This window comes from Cydia strobilella, chromosome 15 (assembly GCF_947568885.1).
Source record: "Cydia strobilella chromosome 15, ilCydStro3.1, whole genome shotgun sequence".
Taxonomy (NCBI): domain Eukaryota; kingdom Metazoa; phylum Arthropoda; class Insecta; order Lepidoptera; family Tortricidae; genus Cydia; species Cydia strobilella.
In genome coordinates, this window is record NC_086055.1 from 6,541,097 (window position 1) to 6,561,386 (window position 20,290).

Here is a 20,290-nt window from a genome sequence, read left to right on the forward strand (position 1 = left end):
AGTCCAGGATTATACCAAGGTATTTAACAGTTGGTACCTTTTCAATTGTAGTGCAATTACAATTTGCAGTTGTAGCTAGGTCACACTTGTGTATATTATCAATTAGAGGTGAGATGGGGGCTGTGTTCTCATATTTTTAAAAACAAAAGCAAAAACTTAGAATTGTTATTTTTTATTGTTGTAAGTTCATGTGTAATATTTCCAGTAGGTTATAACTACTCAGAATCACGACCACTATTGCTTCTTCTAGAAGAAAAAAACTTTACAAAATGTTATAAGTTATAACACTACTTTTCTACTCATATAAAAGACACTTATATGAAGGTAACGTAATGGAAAATCGAAAATAGTATTCATAAATTCGGACACTTTTTTCTCCTAGTAGAATCAATAGTGCTCGTTGCTTTGAGTAAATTCATCTGAAATTCCGGTGGATCTAATTTGTTAGTTCCGGCCAATCCGGCCATCACCAGCGGATGTTCGCCGGAACTCCAATCCTTCTGTTACCGTGATGATTATGTTTTCAATATATAAGTATCTAGGTAATTTTAAACTTACAATCCTACAAAACGCTTGGAGCATTTTTTTCTTTTTAATCCGTTTCTTATTTGAATTCTAGTTCCAGCAGTTTTACCTTACAGTAAGTGATAAAGATGAAGCTACATACGATCAAGTGAAATGAAAACCTCGTTTGAGGTTAGGACAAACTGCAAACATGATTACGTTTGTATGGCATTTTCAAATAGTTTTCAGAGAGTACAGCCGAGAATCTTCAACAACATAAAATAGTGCTTAGTTCTGGTACAAGTTGGGAAAGTTGTAAAATATAAACAAGTAGGAAACTACTTGTAGACCGGAGGAACCCATAAATAACCTTATATTGTGTGTCGTGCACAGATCACCTGCCTGCGAGATAGAAAATATGATGCCGGAGATCCGAGCCCGACGATGTAACGACGTTTTGGGTTTTAAGGGCCCATTTCATGAAAGATTTTAACTTCTATTACAAGGGGAGACCTCATTTAACTCCTGTTAACTATTAGGAACATACTTCCGCTGATAATACAAATTTCCATGCAACGCAGGGGCCCAGTTATAAAGTCGCGCCCATAATAGACAAGGATAAAGAACGTCGCCTACGATGGACATGTACTCCACCGCCCTGAAGACGACATACTCACGACAGCGCGAGGCGCCGGGTGATGACGCGCCAGCTGGTTGACGACGGTCTAGAAGGACCTGAAAGAGATAGGAGTATAGATAACACCGTAGCCCAAAACCGGAAACAGTGGAAAAGGCAGACAAGGAGAGCCGACCCCAGATAATGGGATAAGGTTTAGGACAAGAAGAAGAAGCAGCGGCATGGGCCCTGGATCATGGGTCAGTTAAATTACAAACATAGTCAAAATTGTAGTTCTAGAAGTAATCATATATATACCTAAGTACTATTAGTGTTTCGCAATTTGTGGCGACCTCGCTTCTTCAAACTAGATTCGAGTCTGTGGATGGTAGTCTGTGCTTTTGTTCCAACATACGGATTATATCCACAGCTTGCTGTAGCGTCAAGCTTATAGCAATACACTGTCGGGTTGCAATAACAATCATCAGTGGAGTTTCCATGTTCACGGTTGTGTCAAAAATTGGAGGAATTTACGCAATCCAAGTTTTGATTAATACTGTATTCATAGTTGATGACTACGCTACGTTTTTGGTGCGGTTTAAACTAAATAATATCGAATTTATCGCTTGGTACTATGAAATAATTATTCGAAACCGCAGTCATAATCTAATTTTTGACTTCGACGATAACGTGTTGTGCTTTTTTTTTTTGACGAAACCGATTTCACTCCGTATAAAAATGCTTTTCTTACACAAGGACAGCAAACCTTTTAATTAAAAGCGTCTGGGCGGAAAAGTTACTCACATTAAAAATCCGAGAGTGCATACAATATTATTCAATGTTCTATATTTTATTTTACCCCTTTTCGATTCATTATATCTTTGCCACTCTAAGTGTATAGTTAAATTTGTAGCTCTTATTTATTTGCATATTTTATCGGGATTATATGCCTAACTTAGGGGTCGACAATTAATTAAATCATCATACACACAATAAAGATTGAAATCTTGCTTTGACTGTTACTTGTTATTGTGTGTATTGTTGTTGTTACCGATTTGGCTCACTGTAACTGTAATTCCCCCGTTACGTCGATGTCGTTAGCGAGCACCGAGCTGTACCTATGCAAGTCGCTCGCCCATAATTTGACAAATGAAGCATAACCCCCGGCGCCGCACGAGACATTGCGATTTTATCCGTCGTTTTTTTTAGCAAGTACTGCACTGCTTGGCAAAGGTCTGAAAGACGTCCCTTTTGGATTTCTACTTATTTGTTTCCCTAGAAATCACCTGTTAATTGTGCCAATCATTTTCGAACGCATCCGGGTAGTACCGCCATATCCCGCCTTGATTTGTAGTATTTCTCTGGTATTGAATAAATATTAAGAAAATTCACTTTTTTCAAATTTACGACGTACCTATAATTATAGTTTTGGTACCAACTCTACAAGACAAATAATTTTCGATTTGTTTGTCTTGTAGAGTTTTCTAAACGATAATCGTGTACACATTATATTTTTCCAGGAACTACACATGTTGCTTAGGCCTCTTTTTACTTCTTTCCACAGGCGTAACAATTTTAAAAAAAGTTAACGTGATTAAGTTCCATCACATTTAAATAATGTGCGAACAACGTAAATTAAAATCAATATAGAAATATCCACATCCAGTATAACAATAATTCGGAAGTACTAACATATTATAGATGCAATCTCAATACAACAGCGCTGTTTCTTTTTCATTGGCACACACGCAATGACAATGCTCGGCTTTCCAAACTATGTTCCTGCTAGTTTTTACCGTCCACCGCAGGGAAAGGCGATATATTCATGCTAATGCCAATGTCAATCAAGCGTTTGTTATAATTCTGGTGTCCGAGTCACTTAACGTATGGTTTGTAAGCTTTCTAATTGTTGGTGGCGATATGTGCCGACTAGATAATAGCCTAGTAGTAGCGCCAAGTGAAGATTGTCCAGGGGACTTGAGCCGTCGGAAGGAAATAACTTTATTTCAAAATTAATTTTTTTTAATACTTTTAAGTGGCATACAAATATACCTGCAGTCTGCCTATTGGTACGCGGTTACAAACTGTTTGAAAAAATAAAAAATAGGCAGGAGTTTCATTACAGAGCCGTAATAATGCCATGGCATGTAATTTTTAAATATTTGTTCCAGAACGACACAGAATGGGAGAAAAGGACAAGGATGGCCGAACCCAAGTAAATGGGAACAAGGCCTAGATGATGATTGCCCCAGAACGACACATTTACTAAGTATATACATCTTTGTACAGTATAATTCAATTATCTACGGGTTTTAGGTACCTACTCGTAGTGATCCAATCATAACATTCAGCAATGAACAGACAGTTTGCTTTTCAGTCTTCATACGGCCCAGTTACGTACCTCACGAGCTCCCCACACGATATCATAAGGAGCTCGCCCACGTTCAGTAATCTATTGTCAAGGGATTTATCACGTTATATCAGTGCAACCTAAACAAAGGGACGTACACACGCAACTTACAAGCGAAAATGAACCTTATCTATTTAGTATAAAGTATCAAATACCTTAGCCGGTTATCGGCTTATAACGGAGGCCGTATATTTCAGGAGGTTTCAATAGAGGCATCAAAATGCATCTTTTATTAACTGTGCACGGAAACAAAAGGTACGGAAAACAGCTCGACCCAGCTTTTGAGCGATTTTAAAAGAGTCTCCATTTTTTGAGGCTTCATTGATGTTTCGGCGTTTACTTTCTGAAAATCAATCTACTTGGCTTTCATATTATTAGATTATTTTATAGCGGGTCACTTACGTCTCACGTATTATCAAAATAATCTAATATGTTTGAGGCTCACGGGAGTTTTATAGTTAAAATTACTTGGCTTTCATTTCGAGATGACGAAATAACGTAGTTGGTCAAGCTAAAATGCTTATGCTAAGTTGCCAGCAGATATATTTATGTAGGTATATGAACGAATGTGGTGCTCGCGATGAGAACGCGAATTTATTGTCAAGAAGTTAGATTAAGTTAAACTTAAATATGTTTTGTTTCGACGTCAAATTACTGCAATCGTGAACCGTGGGGCTTGTCTATGTTTTTAAAAACGGTAATTGATACGTACCTACATTAATTTGAATCACAATATGAGTTACTGATTTTTTTTGCGCCTGCCCTAGCGGCTAACATTGTGAACATTTGTCGCATTGATTTTCTTTTCCACGCACTTCGTACATGCCAACATCGATCAAAATCGCGCTCACAGATCCTCGGTGTGTGTGTTTTGTGTCCGTCAATTTTCTTCCGTACTGGAATGTGACGTGTGACGCGTCACGATGCGGACACGCACATCTCACAGTTCTAAAAGGACGTATGTCCCGTAGACCCTGGAAGATTTATAAGATTTTTTCTCTGTGGAGTAAGATTTGTACACGAACACCACACAGTTTTAAAAGGACGTATGTGCCATAGAGACTAGAACATTTATACGACGCTTTTGGACACTGCGCTAGAGCAACATTGTTGCGAAGAGCCATTGTACTAGCTATAAATCGATTTTGATTGGTGGATAAATGGGTTTAGTATTTTTTGTCGAGGTTTTAATTTCCATGTGTAATAAGTAGGCGATTGCCATATTAAGAAATCGGTTTATAGGGTCATAAATTGCTTCGAATCATAATTGTTCCCACAAATTGCGTTCCTATTTCCGTTCCCGCTACAAACACTTTTTAAGTTGTTAGGTGAACTGAGTGGTTTAGTAATGCACAGATTTTATTCATCAAAAGATTTTACTCTTGTGTACAATTATGTAATAATTAATCAGAAGAACTTATGTGGATAAGGGTTTAATTTGAAATATAAGCGTTGTAGCCCTTAACTTTGAATATGTTTTCAAGAGAGACGTGAACCTTAAAGTGCGACATAAAATAGTAAAAATTAAATAAAATGGAACTAAAAAAATTTCATACTAAATTATTGCCATGTTTAAGCATTTTGCGTCAAAAATGTGACAGTTACGTAAAGTCTGAAGTTTATTCTCACGGAATTAATGTAAACAAACAACTTCTCCAAGTAAGGGCTCGCAAAAAAACTTTAAAAAAATGTACGTAGTAAGAAATGAGGAAATGACGGAGGTTTGCGGTAGCATACCTACATACTTAAAAAAAAAGCGATCGAATTGATAACCCTTTTTTTAGAGGTGGTTTAAATTAAAGCCATTAAAAGCGATTACGGGAGCATTCAATCTCGAAAGATGTGACGTTCTCAACTAAAAGGTACCACACTGTCGGTTGTCAATAAGGTAGAATTCAAACTAAAGCTTCATGGAAAAAGCGCCTTATTGACAACCATAATAAGTACCTTAAGGCCGTTCCATCGGTTTGCCGCTGTCACTGTCACATTTCGCAAGAAAGAACGGGAAAGATCATGGCGCCAAGTGTCAATTTTGATCGAATTTTGACGATTTTTAATTATTTTAAAAACGTTACCTTACAATATCGAAATTAGAAAGCTATGAAATTACTATTTAAGTTACGACTGTTTTTTCTTCTTTTTTTGTTTATAGTATCACATAATAAATAATCGAGTAAAGTAGGATTAAAAGTCCGAGTTAGAGGTTACTTTGGGAATTAATTGTATCGAGCGAAGTGTCATAATTCGTGTATCGGAAGCTATGTTGTTAAAGATAATATAGTCAAGAACTACATATATTTTTTCCACGTGTACGAATATCAACGCCTCTTAGAAAAACATGATCATATAAGGAGATTTTTCGCCTTCTGGCTCAGGGAACCGCCTTAATTTGGTTGAAAATGGCACAAATATTGTTTAGCGGCCCGCATATTGGTCGCACGAGTGAATCTCCATAATGAAAATGTTTTATGTTAAAATTTAGTTTCCTTTTAACAAAGTCAATATTTCTGAAGTAGAATATAAAAATATTTCTAATAAATATGTAAAATATGGACAGTTTAAGTACTTTGAATGCTGCAAAAGTTTTTTGTCACCGGCCACAGCTTTTGTTTTCCATTAATTCCGTGATAATAAAATTCAGACTATAGAAAGTGGCGCCCTCATTTATTTTCTACAGTTTCTTGTCAAACTATAATAGCGCTGCTGTGCTGTGTATAATGTATAATTAGATTATACCACGGTACTCGACTGAAGTAGACTGGCTGGCGTGTGTTATTTTGTATTTCATTCATTTACCTAATAATCATCATATGAATTCAGTAATTTGAGTAATTTCCCTATAGGTAATAGATAAGCCAACACATACAGCGAACATCGTTGTTGTGCGCAAGCCCGACACTAAACGGATCAAGGGCTCGGCCTTCGGATGGAGGCAATTAGAGCTGCGAGAGCTTTTTACACGATGTATGTGGAATTATGGATGTGTAGCCAGCTGTGACGTAGCCATTTACTGAAACTATCAAACTTTCCGTGTACAATAAATAAATAGCGAACGTGTTTACGATAACAGAAGTACAACTTGGCCCTTAGTGACGCCACTACATACGTTTAACTTGGTTTAACACATTCATTCATTTTTTATAGATCCAACCAATAAATCCAAGATAGACCTAGTGAGTTTTTTTTATTATTTAGTATATTTTAGGGCTTTTTAAAAATACACACAAAATGAATTATGTTGGTAACACTGTGGTCCATTTTGTTCAAGTGATGGACAAAATAATCACACCGGCCACAATTAATTGTAACTTGTGCGTGCTTGTTTACTTGTTGCTGTTTTTATAAATTGATCTAAGCTGTCTTGACTTAAAAACTCTAAAATATATTAACTTAATAGCCATATTTTATTTAATTAATGTCATTACCGGGTCTACCGCGACATTAATTATGTGTACAAAACGCGAGAGCTTAAAGTGTTATAATGTTTTATATGTAAAACTGAGTTAGAAAGTAAAACTGATCCTTTAAAAAACTTCTTGAGATAGGTATTTAAAGACTACATTTACTTATAGAAAGAAATATCCGCCGCATTATAAAATTGATTTATGTAGATGTAGATTCAAAGCACAAACGCACAAAGGAAGATAATAAAGACAAACGAGCTTTAGTTTCGGCGTACAAGTTTATTTAGGTCTCCTCATTAGTTAGGTCTCGTCCTTATCGGCGTTGAGGTAATGAGGTGGCATGACGCCATTAGCTCAGAAACGATGTCGGCTAACTGTCGGGCCTTGTTGCCCTTGTTGGGATTATGACGTCGTTAGCTCACTGCGCCTCTGGGTTCTCATTCTAAACGTTATCAAGAGTGCAGGCTAACCAGTGCCCTTCGATTATGCATAGGTACTTTAGTTGTTGCGGATCTCAAGGTCACGTAATACTGGCTTGCGAGAAAACTCGGTTAGTGCGTGTGTGTAGCAATGCTTTGCAAAATAGCCGGGACCAAAAAATCAGAACGCGGGATTTTGTTAAAGTTTTGTAAATGTTTGAAACATTCACATAATTATACCCAAGAAATTGAAGGGCTTAGTTCAATGTATAAAATCTAAAATAGTTGCTTTTTGCCCAGCCTTTCTTTTTTCCTTTGATACATCCCGTAACCTTATAGATACGTAACTTTTTTTTTATTGAAAACTACTGGTACTGCTGTCTTGGCTTTCGCTACCGCTTCAAACATTCGATAGTTTAGCAGTAAATACTAATGAAAAAAGGAAATTGTTTTTTTTTTAATGGGGATTTATTTAATATCGATTTATTTATCTGATAAACATTTAAACAAAAATAGATAATAAAGACCCCACATATTTACTAAGTTTGAACAAAAGAAGTAATTTATCGAATCACATTGATTGGTCCGCACATGTGCATCGTCAGATAGTAACACGGTTTATATCCAAGACATTCTCAATCATGAAGACGAGTGGATCGAGATCTCGGGAAAACCAGAGTCAAGAGCCCCAGAGCAGACCTTGCAACATTTTCTTTTATTTGCGATGAATTGCCGACTAAGTGGCTGCAATTAATTCAATGCATCGATGAAAAGCCGTAATGTAACGGAAATTGCATATGATTTTTGCGAGATAAGTGGAGCCCTTAACGTGACTTCGAAATCGGTAGAGTCTGTGCGGAAAGAGAAGAGCCTCTAATAACTCTACTAACCTAAACAGCGATCTCTTAAACTGGCTCAATATTATTTTCTCTCGCATGCTTGGAATAACACCTCAGTAATAAAACTGAGAGAAGACGGACTTCACGAAATCACTGTGTTAAAGATAGCTCGTAAAATCGACACGGTAGTTAAACGTTGATAAGTTCTCAAAAGGAAACACAGGATTGTCTAGAAAGTAACATGTTGTTGTTGGCTGTGTTCCGCTCATATAATGCAGTTTCGTGCAGAAAAGATAAGTTTTGTTTTATTAGGTAGAAGCTTTCGCCCATCGCTGGAAAGCACCTAGGAAGACAGTGTGGCGGCGGATCTGCCTCAGCTTCGCGTCACTTACTGGCAGGGAGTTGCGCAGGATCGGGACAGGTGGCACGCTCTCGTTTCGGATGCCAAGATTCTTTTTGGATCATTGATCCAAAATAGTTAGTAAGTAAGTAGAAGCTTTCAGCCTAATTAAATTGTAACATTTTCTTTATTTGTAGGGGTAAGAAACTCTCCACCGCTCCGCTAGCTATCCGTCTGTCCATTAGCGGGCTGTATTTCATAATGTATGATTGGCAGAAAGTTGTCATTTTTACACAGTGTCTTTCTGTTGTTGCTATAAGTAGTGTAAATATGAAGTAAATAGCTGCTTATGGTTAATGTGTCTTAGGTATGTAAGAACGTCTACAAGCTCTTTCGTCGCTTCTAGCTCCTTGCGCGCTTGTATATATGTATATATACTTCATTTACTGAAAGTTGGTAGAGAAGAAGGAGCGAAGCTCTTCCTTTCTGTGTCTGAGCAAAGTACGTATACATACAAATACAAGATTTCTTGTCCTAGCTATGACGGTCTTCCCAACAAAATATTTTATATGCCATATTTGTATACACATTGACCTTATAATATGATACGTAATTTAACTTATTTTTTCCTATAAATTTTTAATTTTTCCTCCTAAACTTAATCTATTGGCGTAGCAGCAGATGCATACAACTGAATCAGCCACCTCATACGTCGGCAAAGCGGAAGCAATAAGCAATTTATGGCCACCCACTTATGATTCCCGCAGCGTCGCCTGCATCGCCCCGAATGGTTCCAACATCGACTCGGAATACGAAGTTTTAAGAAATAAAACAACACACGGTAAGGGATATTAACTTTTAGATAAATTGCTTTAGGTTTATTCAGATTAATGTATTGACTTTAGCGATAGGTCAATCTGTTTACGACTATTTTTGCATAGTATTTCTTGAATTGAAACAATGAGAAGTAATTTTTATAACAAGCCAGTTATATGACCCGTAGCGTCGCTGCACGAATGGTTCAAATAAAAATATGTAGAACACACATGATATTGGATGTCTATTAAAATAAAGTACAAATAAAATTGCGTTAGATGTAATGTGCCTAATTGACTTTGTAATAACGGCGCTACAGTGATTCTACGTAAAGGGGGGAAATTTTATGTAGGTACAGGTAGTACAGTTGCCAATTCGCCATCAGATATATCGGAGCGGCCGAGGTGTTCAAAAATATATATTTTTTTTTTTTACTAGCCTAATTTAGTGTCCCACTGCTGGGCAAAGGCCTCCCCTCGTTTCCTCCACTCGACCCTGTCGTTTGTAGTGTCCCGCCAATCCGGATAAAATATATAATACGTTCAAATAGAGACATGATAAGACGTTTGTGAACACCTTGGCCGCTCCGATATATCTGAATACGACTCTACATCTACACAAAGCTGATATATATATAGTTCGATTTTTTAAGGTGTCCGAATATTACTTAAGCTCGAATGTTCATAATATAAGTATTATAATTAACATTAATGTGTGTGATTTGTAATGTAAGTATTATTTCACGCTATAATGTCTGTTTTCCTTTTTTTTTCTTTAATGCCCGCATCTACTACTGTTTCTGTTTGGCCTGATTGTTGGCTGGTGGAGAATGGCATTTGGCATTAAGTCCGTAATTTGTACTTTATTTTTTATATTGTACAATAAAGGTTAAATAAATAAATAAACATCTTAAAAAAATCTAACTGCCTACATAGATTTTGTAGTAAGTATGAACAGAAATTACCAAAATATCGCAGTTTTTTTTTTAATTTTTCTTACACTTAAATAATTACCTAACCCCATTAAAGCTGTAAAAAGGATGTTCTTAATATTTCTATAAGACATCAATTTCAAATTACGTTAATAATATACATAGGTATACTGCTGGCACTGCTCAAGTGCTCACAGTACCTAAAGCACCGGTTATCTAACAAACATTTAACTTCTTTTGAACCTAAGTAGATGAAATAATTTATAAATTTATGTAAGTATTTAAGTACCGTGCTTAATAGGGTATTTGTCAAATCAGTTTCTTTTTTCGAACTGTCAAAACGATTTTACTACTATGGAATTTATATAAAAGACTAGCATGTGACGTCACAATCCAATTATCTACTCTTTATAATTTTATGTGGGTTTTAAAATAGAAGTAGTGTCTAAAAATAACTGCTGTCTACGCTTCTTTATTAATCTTCTGGTGCTTTATTTCATGCACGGTGTAAAATAATTTATTTTAAATACAGTCAAATACCCTATTAATATTGCTTAATTCTATTAATTTGGTACTTACTGGATAAAATACATAGGTAACAATGTTCATGAAAGCCGTAAATTACCCTTGGTAATTAGATAAAGTAGCGTAAAGCTTCGTGGCATTGAACGTGTTATTAGTACGTAAGCGCTGTATGTATATAAACACATTTTTTAGTACGTAAGCGCTGTATGTATATAAACACAAAGTTCGTAATGTACGTAGTTAAAGTTAAATGTATTTACACAAGCTTCCATGGATTGGTTTAAGCGCTATCTACCGGCGTGTGGAAGAATTACGACGCTAGTTCAACAGCGCAGTTATAAAACGCTGCCAGTAACTTCTTAAATTATAGCATTCTATAAAACACAAACTAAAAACTTTAATCATATTTGTAATATAATTTGGTTTATAAGCACTTAACTAAAGTTGGTTAAGTATTTGAAGATATTTTCTAAATTGAACTCTACGCATTGTAAGGTCATTGACAATTTTGTTCACAGTGATGCCGCTAGATGCTCCACTGTGCGTTCGTGAAGTGAGATTCAATATGGCGGCGCCATTCGAGTCTGGCTCAGGGCGGGGAGAACAGTCGCCGAATCGACACTACAATACTTACGCGTATTTTCGATGAAAGCGACGTCTTCTTGACTCGACGCGGGTGATATTGCGAAATAATCCAGTGTTTCTGTGTTCATTTATGCGGTTTGTGTTATTATTTGTGCTTAATGGTGTATTTGTGGTGAAAAACGTGAAAGGACTTTAGGGTAACAATGTCTAGCAGTTGACATGTTTATCTGTGCCGTCCGTGTGTGAAGATTTTCCCTTCGCGTGAGGAGGGACTTCGCGGTAGTGTGCGTGATTTTGGGTGTGTGTGTGTGCAGCGGCAGTGGAGTTGCAAGGATCCAATGATGGATTTCATTTTCATGGATGTATAGGTAAAAATTGCACGTTAATTATGTCTGTGTTTGTATATGTCACGGCCCACAGTTGGTTACGAGCATTCGACTGATTCGACTACCTACTCGTTTTAAGCCGTGATATGAGGACGCTTTGTGTTAAACTGGCCTCTTTGTATATCGTAGCGCATGTATTTTAGTGCAAGGATATATACTTAAATCAATATGGTTAATGTTTTTCTTTAACCCAAACGGATAAGGTGTGCGTTTTAGTTGTGTTTCCTTATTCAGTGTAGTGATTGATGCTGATTAGACCTTGAAATTATTTTATCACTCGTTGAGTTTTTATTAATCTATTGTGTGAGACCACGTTGTTTTAAATTTTTTTTTATTATCGACACAAAATTTGCACGTTCCTAGTTAACAGTACCTAATTAGTCTAATAAGAATGGTAGCAGTAAATGGTTAGTGCTTACTGCTTATTTTTAGTTTCACGTGAAATTACTTTATTAAATTAATTTGCACATTAACACCGCCATGCTGAGGTTTAATGACTAAAGTCATTCACATGGACGCACAAAGTCTTTCTTGTACCATTGAAACTTAATTCATTACATTCATGCAGAGCAGCGCGAGAATATGGTTCCCCTCGCTCCCAGTTTGCCGGTTATCAGCTTACAAAATGTTTGAAGCCGTCCCATTCGAACGGCACACTAATCTGTATATCTGCGTCCCTTTCTGCCTTGTATTGCGCGTTTTTCTTCTTTTGCCGCGTCATATGCTTGGTGTTGAGGCATGAGCATAGATCGCAATGTTCAGTCGAGGTTGCTTGTTGTTTATGAGTCCACAGCAAGCCGCGCGTTCAGGTTCTGCCACTTTAGCCCTAATTGATCGGAGGTCCTTTGTCTAAGAGGTGGGATACATGGTAATAAGAGGGTATATTGGGGTAACTGCGCATCTTTTGGCGCAGTCAGTCGGCGGGCCCGCCCGCGACGCACGTGGCGACCTATCTACCAATTTCCCGCGAACCCTGTGTTTAACTTTGATTGAATGTGACTTGATTAATGGATACCCTGGAAATGTAATAACTATAGTAAGTTGCGCTTAGCGATCGTGTTCCGTTTTGACTGTATCACGGCACTGTGATCGGGTTAATTGAGTAACCAGAGATAATTAGGATAGAGTAAACTGTCGTGTCGGGAACAATTAAGGTAAATTACTATGTTATGCTTCTGAAAAGTTATCTTACCTACTATTTACGCTGCTTAACTGTAGAATTGCAGTTAATTTTTACCTTAGATACCAGTAATAAATATCGGGTAAACTTATGAATTAAATAGTGATCGGTAACAACCGTTTGAATTTTAACCGTTAATTTTATGGCAGCGTTATAGTTAAGGGAATCTGTAACGTAAAATTCAGCTGAAATTGTTAATTAAGGTTAATAACCTTCATTACGAACCTTAAAATCCTGCTTCAAAATTGTTACTTTCCTTTAGTTTAACTCGACCACCCTGCCATGAAATTAAACCGTTTGTTACCGATCACTACTTATAAATTACTTAAAAACCCTTTTAATTTGTGCTGCAAAACCTTAAAAAATATCAAATAAATTTCTTTATTTACCTGTCCATGCAATTGTTTGTCATGTTATAAATTACTTGATAAGAAAAATCATAACAAAATAATTTATCCACGTATATTACGACTGAAAGCCCTGTGCAATACTGCGAGTGCCCCCCCTTAGAATGTTATTGTAGCTTCAAAACTTCATTATGCAAATGCCGACTATAACGAGGTACATGAATAATTTTACCCGATTATATTTCAGGACACAGTATTCGTTGATAGGCGAAGACGAGCGATTAAACTTTTGTTAAGAGCGGCGGGGTTTTACGAGCGGCGGAATTGGGTCAAATCCGCGTTCTAATACATATTGCGGCGGATTTATATTCATTAACTCGTTTTATAAAATTGGAGTTAAATAAAAATTTGGAATAAAAGCTAAGCTAAAATTTAAATCTCTGTAGTTTCGAAACCTTGGACATTGCGAATCTATAGGCAGAATGCAAAGGGACGTAGAGCGGGTAAATGTTTGGTTATTAAAAATACCTAGAAAAGTTGTGTTAGTCGGATTCATCCACTACCGTATTCTAATTCCTTATGTAATACTATGTTTCTTTCATTTCTCATAGGTTCTCTTTTAGTTTTTGGGAAAATGTTTGCTTACCTACTTTTTACGAGCTATTGAAGCTAATATTGTAATCGACTTAAAAGTTATATACCTATTAAGAAAACTGCTCATAGGTTTATTTATTAGTATTACAGCTATTCATAAATTTCAATTCGATAGGTACCCATAGTCACCGAAATCGGTTACGTTACGATTCAGATATGAATACTTCTACACACGACACTGATTATAAAGATAGTCCTATCTCACAGTAAGCTCAGCAAGGCTTGTGCTGTGGGTACTAAGCGAAGATATGTATAATATACTTACATATAAATACTTATATTCACAGTAAACATCAACAACAACACAACTCAGGAACAAATATTTGTGATAATCGCACAAATATTTAAATGCCCTTCTCAGAATTCGAACACGGGACCTCTACATCTGTTAAATTCCTACCCGAAATAATATGTTTTTTTTTCCTTATCGTCATACGTGAAATACATCGTCCATTACTTACTTAGGTACTTACTTACTTCGCTGGCTCAGCGACCCGAAGTGGATCTTGGCCTCCGATACTAGGTTTCGCCACTCGTTCCTATCCTGTGCGATCCGACGCCATTCAGCCGCTTGGCTTGGGTTATTTTTTAACTACAGCATTATTTTTGTACAAATGGGAGAACATCGGAAAATGCTCTGACTAGCGAGAACATATGCGTCGGCGGGGCTCGAACATATATGTGCCAAATCCTTCGTAAAGCTTTTATTTAAGCTTAGGAGTGTTGTTGTTCCCGCGATGTGTATCTAGTTTTATTTGAAAAGTCCTGCCAGTGAAATGAATTTCCCATGAAAATAGTCCGTACATTTACAAAGAGAAATGTTTGCGGGTGTGACTAGCTTTGAGACAAAGTGGCTCGTGTATGTTATCCGATACTCTGGAATTCGAATTTACCTCGTACCGCTGTTGAAATACCTCTAAATATTTTACTATTTTAAAGTAAGGTTTTTAAACTTTTGGAGTTTAACGATAACCGAAGTATAAAGCATCAGCTTGTTATAAAAGCATTGAATAAAGGGGGGTTTATATTAAGTGATCATATGCATATAACAATACCGCTGAACAAATTATATTGACATGCCATTTGCGGGCAGTTAACTCGTCGAGGGTGTAATTTATCGTGTGGAGGAATATACCTAATTGGTTTATAAAGTCATAATTCTCCCTCGTAAATACAGAAAAACGAATATATGTGGATATTTCTTGTTAAATAACTGTTCTTGACAATGATTCATTCATACGCGTTGAATTGAAGTTATTCTATTCTGTAGGTACTACTATGACTGAAATCTTAAAATTTTGTAAATCTATTACGGGAAAACGACTAACCGAATTCATTTAACCGTGATTTAGAACAAAAATAATTTACAACCTAGTATACTTTTAGTTTTCATCCTAAATATCATCCCCTGATTGTAAAATGAGAAAGAGGAGAATTACTGTAAATATTCTGGTAACTTCTATATAGTAGTAGTAGTAAATCACTTTATTGTACAAAACAAAAATTGTTAACATGAAATTCATATAAATTTAGGTACAAAGGCGAGCTTATCCCTATAAGGGATTTCTTCCAGCTAACCTTAGAGTAAATGAGTGGAAAATTCGAATTAGATAGATAGACAAACTTACAGAACGTACAATAATATTTAAAAAGGAAAACTACAATATTAACGTCTACGAATAACTAAAATACATCAATAGCATTATGCAATAAAACAAATATGTACTAGCATACATAAATATATAGTACTAAATAAATATTAAATATATATATATATATATATATATATATATATATATATATATATATATAATATATAAATAAAATATATATATTAGCACTCAACCAAATCACAGTTCGTGGGAAAGCCAAAGCTTTTTCAGATTAACTTTGAGTGATGCTACAGACCAGATGATATAGGTACCTATATGGCTGCTTTCTTCAATTATATCTTCTATAACTACAGCAATAATTAAATCTACGCGCTATGGTCAACGATAGTTCAATCTAACAATTCTAACAGGCCAATTCGAACGGACACGTAGCCGTTAGCCTAATCTACACTAATAGATGTACGCTAAGTATGGTCTTATTTCTAATATTTCTATTACATTGATTTGAATCTTGTTATTTAGTTATCGTGCATTTCGCTCGTACTTGTCCGTACATGTATTGACGCGAGACGCACGATAACTAAATAGCATGATTCAAATACCATTCTGATCTCAGTGTACATTCGAATTGGCTTGAAAGTAGGAAAGGAAAGTGAAGTAGAGTATATCACCGACCGGTGGCAATTTCGTCGATGCCGTGAGGCATTGGACAACAAATCGGTCTAAGGAGTTTTGTATTTTAATAATGTGCCCGATATGTTTGAAAAATATGCTTCCGCAGTCGACTATTAACCTCGTCATTTTATGTATTCTTCAAAAACCGACTTATTCTAAATATGCCTATATTATTAATACATATCACGCTCTAGTACTACTGGAACACCTGCAAGTGGCGAGTGTTACATGGGAAACGTCAGGTGGTCAACTTATAACTAATAAATACCAATATATTTCAAATCAATCAATCGCCAACAAACTGGTTACAGTTTGGCGATGCATAAATTTTGTTTGTAAGCATGTACCCTTTGTGTAAATTAATAATAAATCCGGCAAAATAATAAAATATATTTTATTAACATTAGTATAGTCAATTTAATTATACCTACATGGGAAAAGCAATTCCGTTTGCTTCAAGTATGAATATTGATATAATTACCTACCTACCCGCTACCCTTATTTGTTTACATGAAAGTTGAAATTCCATTCAATTAAAATGTACATCTAATGGAAAAACATTGAAATACTTGATCGATCTTGATGATGAAAGTTAACGATTTGGGTATATTTTAGTAGTTAACGGCATAACAGTTTTCACCGTATTAGCTTTTAAGATATAGGTAGGTTTGAACATGCCTAATTTATTTTATGTTGTCCACGGGAAAGTCGCAAAACCTTCTTAACTCATACTTACTAATAAAGTTTTTGACCCAGGCAAAAAAATCTCGTGGTAAAACACCACGTAGAATTGTGGAGAATGTTACTCGCTAGTATGTCAGATATTATAAAAATATTTTAGAAAGTATTTACACTCCCATAAAATAACATAATATCAATAACTGACCGGTACACTTAAGTACTTAATAAACAAACGCAGCCTCAGAAATATTATATTAGGTATCGGCTAGCCACTCGACAGCGCCGGTTACCCGACACCCGTAAGCCCGCTGTTGATTGTTTGCGTGGTTCACAACCTGCCTCACAATAATCGATTTAGAACCCGATAATATTAACAGATTATGCTATGCTTATCAGTGAAAGGGATGACTGGAGCTTTGTCACGCTCTTTGAAACTATTAAGAGATTGAGTAGCGGTATAATATAATAATTATTGATCTCGTTTCCTTATCTTATAAACTTCCGCAGTCATTTCGGAAATTAATTGTTTTTTTTCTCTTCAGTTTCAGCTTTTTAAAGAATTTTTATTCCTTATATTCAGAATGAATGGACATTTTACCTTTTCTGAATCCTGAAATATCAATATACATATCATAAAATCTATTAACAGTTAATTTTCGTGCTAACAAACGATAATTAAAAATGCTTAAGACTATTTCCGTGGCAGTTTTGCTGTCTTAAAATACAATACCCACATTATTGGAAAGTGCATGTAAAACGCGAGCTTAACATATAAATTTGACGGCGCGTTCCGCTCCACTGCAGAACGCAAGCAGATTTAGCGAACGAAAGTCTAATGACGAAAGTTAACCAACACATAACGTAGCACGCTATTGTTTACGTTCGCAATGCGGGATCATAACAATTACATGCTTGTTTCATTAATTCGTCACCGAGCTCAATATGCGTGAATCGACCTCGTAAACTGTTTGCACAAAATTGGGTTTGGAAACAGTCAAGCTACAAGGGCATTTATTCGAAAATGAAATCGGTGAATCGGTGGGAACAAATAGTATCGATAAAATAACGTTGTAAATAATTATATTATTAAATATGACTTAACAAAGGGTGAAGTAACGTCATTACCAAACTTAAATGGAGCTGGGCGGGACATGTTGCCAGACAGAGTGATGGCAGGTGGGCCAAAATGTTAACGGAATGGTGGCCGCTTTTAGACGAAAGGAGTGCCTGGCGTCCGTTGGTTCGTTGGGTGGACGACATTCGGAAGACCGCGGGGTCACTTCTGGATGAGATTGGCTCAGGACCGGGATAAGTGGCGTACTCGAAGAGAGGCCTATGTTCAGCAGTGGGCGATAGAAGGCTGATATGATGATGATGATGATGATGATGATGATGAAGTAATGTAGGTCGGTACACGAACGTGTAATTGGTAGTGAAATACTATATGACTATAGTTAACGCTATCTCTACTGAGCTCGTTCACTTACCTATACTAACAATGGCATTCTGTTAAACAAAAGCCATTATTTCTTTTGTGTGAGCGCGTGGCCTTTGTGTCTGAGGCTCACACACAATGGCCACGCGCTCAGGCACAAAGGCCACGCGCTCACACAAAAGAAATAATGGCTTTTGTTTAACAGAATGCCATTGTTAGTACAGGTAAGTGAACGAGCTCAGTAGAGATAGCGTTAACTATACATGATTATGCCTCTTATCAAAGTTATTTCTGTTTCAGTTTGTTAAGGCAGCAATTAGTCTTCTTTGACTTCATATAAAACGTAAGAAATATCCACGTGCACGAAATCCACATACATTTCAGACTTTTGAAATAAGTATGTAAGGTGAGTTCGGCTAAGTTTCGGACGATTTTAGGTGGGTTGAGATGATGTTGGTTTTTTTTTTTTCTCAGCTTTTGGATAGGGTACAGACATGATTTTAAGTACAGAATTGATAATAATGAAATGCTCTATATAATTGAATTTTATTATCTTTCTAAACGTCATAGTGAGCGTGTAATGAGTGTTTAAATATAGGAAACAAAATAAATTGACAGCATTCTTTTTTTACCTGGTGGTGTAAGAACGGACGGGCCTATAAGTTCGGCCCTATTGCCGGTACCATAAAGTTTACCATTGCAAAATAACCGGTTTTACTCACCGATTCATATATAAATAGAAGAATTGGCCTAGCAGTAATTCGGGCTATTATATCCGACCCATTTTTTTTTTGCATTTTTTCCGTCCGATCTTACACCATGCGCTCAATTTTCAAGAAATTATGGTTGTCAAACTTTTAGGTGTGGGGTCAATGAACCCATGTGGGTCAATGAACCACGTAGGTTCATTGACACCTTAAGCGCGGTAGGTTGAAAGAGGGTGATAAAATAGGACATAAGGGTAAAGTAATATGAAAGTGGAGGAATTAATACGACCAAAACTTAATCATTTGCAGTAATATCAGTCTATAGGTACTTAATAAACTTTCCAACGCCATCGCACATAACTACGAGTATGATTTCGTGTGAGAAAACATCTCTCGATCTTACAAACAGGCCAATTCGCTTTGATAAGCACACATTTTAAACCAAGTAAGAATTGATTAATCAACACAACAATAATATTTCAAGAAACCATTATATTTCTTTAACATTATTAAAATAATAATAATAATCAACAAAAAATAAACCTACCTCTTCATAATTACAGCAGATAGGTAAATAAAAATATTTATAATTATTTATTCATAAAGAGATCAGTTACCTACTTAAGTGTGCAATATTAGACGCTTAGATTGTAATTTGCGGTTATGTAAAAAAAAAACACCACTATATACGTCTGTTAGAGAAATTTAATCAAGCATCGTGGTGACACGTATAAAGTTTGAGCATTCCTGAGAATTTAAGATCGGATGATTTGCATCCGATCTTTTACCACTTCGGGTAAGACCGGATCTTGGCCTACAGGCATCGTATCAGAATTCCAAATATACAGATTTGTCACAAATTTAATAAAAATAACATGCAATCTGTAAAAGAAACAATTAACGCTTAATCTTACCAGTTATTCCAAAAAAACTGGCGGAGGGTATATCCGGATGGAAAATAAAAACACATTTTTTGAACTTTTCTACTTAACGGCACAAAATACGCGTCTAGTCTGTCAAAGCAACAAGTGCGGACTAAAGAGGGGTGCGGAACAAAATTGCGCATCGCATCACCTTGCCAGCATTCAAAAAATACCCCACAATAGGCGGAAACTTGAATCATACGATCTTACCCGATGTCCGTAACTTTGCCGAACTCACCTTAGCTTTTTAAATCTTAAAAGTGTATAAAACTTCGTGTTCACGTAAATTGCGAAAATTAA

General features: G+C 36.1%; 1 protein-coding gene across 1 annotated transcript in view; it reads left to right on the plus strand.

The window, feature by feature from the left end:
- The first annotated feature begins 11,386 nt into the window (after positions 1-11,386).
- The window catches only part of LOC134747931 (uncharacterized), a 290,299-nt gene continuing 281,395 nt past the window's right edge, over positions 11,387-20,290 (plus strand). Inside the window, exon 1 of the mRNA XM_063682609.1 lies at positions 11,387-11,757. The gene's annotated coding sequence lies outside the window, so the exon portion shown is untranslated. The remainder of the gene's footprint in view (positions 11,758-20,290) is intronic.